The sequence below is a fragment of the Haliotis cracherodii genome, unplaced genomic scaffold (genome assembly GCF_022045235.1).
Source record: "Haliotis cracherodii isolate W230 unplaced genomic scaffold, xgHalCrac1.p SCAF_10, whole genome shotgun sequence".
Classification (NCBI taxonomy): Eukaryota; Metazoa; Mollusca; class Gastropoda; order Lepetellida; family Haliotidae; genus Haliotis; species Haliotis cracherodii.
In genome coordinates this window covers 29125868-29128526 of record NW_027266265.1, presented here as the reverse complement: position 1 = coordinate 29128526, position 2659 = coordinate 29125868, and positions in this window count along the sequence as shown.

The window sequence follows — 2659 nt, the reverse complement described above, 5'->3', positions numbered from 1 at the left end:
ACACTGTAGCGGGGATAACCTCCTCGTGCTGAGATTTGGGGTAGGAAGGTTTAATTAAAATAATGTTTCTCTTAGAAACAAACCACAAAAGATACATTGTGTCAATTCTTCCTGTTATATTTAACGTGTAACAGAGAATCGTTCCTTGAAGATATAGTTTTGAGTTACCCAATGATTCAATTAAAATTAAATATATGTATAATATATTAGAAAATATTTGCATTTTAATTGGAAGTGAGAATAATTATTACCTCACAACCATTATCTTAGAAAAACATTTTTTTCATAATGCCATATTTTTTTAGAATGAAGTAAGAATATATGAGTACAACAATATCAACATGTGGCTTTTTTCATTGCCCATTACTGATTTATATATGAGAGTTGGAACTGCATCTTCAATGGCTGTACATGTATCTTATGGAGAGAGTTTGTTGTCACTCTGAATTTCTATGTCTTTATGTAATTATGAAACAAATGGGATTGTTTCACAGATCTGTTAGATCAGGTTGGTAAGTCAGTTGACAATTCTTGAACTCATGAATTGTTTGATAGGCATTACTTAGATGTTGACAGATGACATCTTGAAATCATATGTGGGAGTAAGCATTCTCTGAGATTCCGGCCTACAAACGATCACGAAAATGACACTGATTAAATATATGACATACAAATATTAACATGTAAGATGTCATATTCCTAGTTTGATGAATAAGAGCTGCCTCTTATGTTTTTCAAGATATGTTTTGCAAAAAGAAACAAATCTCATTGAAACCAAAAGGAACGTTCTCCGTCTCTTCGTCAATCAAATATGATTCGAACTTTGACACACGTCGCAAATTGTATCAAAATCCTTACATATTATTTGATAAATCATACCCAAACTGCCATCTGAAGAGGTATAACCAAAATATCAAGACCTGCTTGGTGTCCACACTTTATTGGTTCGGAAAGTATACACCGCCTGTGAGAAATACGATGGAAGGGGGATAACTCCTATCACAAATCGTCAATGTTTTTTCCAAATCGCCCATCAAATCGTGATACTGCTACTTAGCTTTGAAGAATGAGTTTGCACCAATATTATATTGGCGGGTCTGGTACTAGGATGGTGCATGGATTGCTGGATTGGATATTTTGATCATTACGTCCATTTCATAACGCTCGTCCCATTCACTAAATAAATGCGCATGGCGCTATTAATCATAATTCATTTGAATGTCAGTCTTGTCTTTTTAGAGAATACAACCCATCTTTCTTATGACAGTCTGACGCTAGGAGGTATTCAGTCACAATTACATCCCACCGGGTACCCATTCACCGCTTGATGAACGTGGGCATATTTCGTCGCAACAAAGTCACATGCCCAAAAAGATACCCCAAGTAGTAACCTTAGTGTCAATGTGAGGTAGGACAACAGTCCAAGAAACTCTTGCCCAATACCCATCCACCTACTCACCAAGATGGAGGATGGAAAGATGTGGAGGATGAGGCAAAGGATAAAGGATGACAACATCAGTTCGTCAATCCATCCAGACCATCAGCTGTAATCACACCTTAAGTGTAGTCAAGGAAGAACACAACGTAGCTCTGTGTCCTTGTGTCGTCTCCATTGTCCTGTGTACTCTTGCACATCATGATGTTAATCAGATGTGTGCATACATGTATCTCCACAAAAGTGATGAGGAGTATGAACAAATACTGCATCTATTTTATTTCATGAATATATTTTCGAAATATCAGCATAATCTTTTCCTCGAGTTTTTGAATAAACATTATACAAAGGCTTTAGCGCTGGTAATTTAAAACATGCGCTGCAGGTCCTGCTCTGCAAATGACACATTGCATCCTGCACATCTCCCGTCCTTAAAATAAATATATTTTTAATTTAAATCGAGAGATGTTGTTTACTTTTCGAAGCTAGCATCCTAGCGCGATTATACGACTGTGGCCAACGCAGGCGGGCTACTCGCACGAACTAGCGTGTTCATTGTAAGATGATTCACAGCCAAGACATGCTGTATGTGATGTGTACTTGTATGTTTGAACATCATGTCATTATGAAAATACAAGCCGAAGAAACAGACCTGCCATGACTTGCACAAGATGATGGGTTAGGTCTACACCACGTTTGGTCACTTTCCAATAACACTGTACACAGGGAACACCTAGACTTGCCTTCACATGTAGCCATGTTACGAATAGAACCCGCTCTTGGCGTCACGAGCGAACGCTTTAACCACTAGGCTCCCGGACGCCCCACAATTAAATCGTTGTAGACTGCAAAACCGATCGCAGCCCGGTTGAAGTTTAATAGATTAATTTACATAAATGCCACGTGCATCTGTGTAACACATCGCATTTATATAAATCACTCGCACATATATTCAAAAGGTTTCGAAAAAAATGAAATGACACAAAACGTATTTGTTATGGCAGTGTCTGTGGCCCATTAGACTTTACCCTCCGTTTGGAAACATTTTGCCACCCTCTTGAAATCTTCTAATTTTTTAAATATTTTAATATCCATTCCAACGTGTCATTTCAATCACTACCACTAAATCATGACACGAATAATATTGAAAGGTTAACAGTAACATATACGATAACCAATGCTTCCCATGACGTATGTTAGATAAACATAGATCACAAAGAAAAG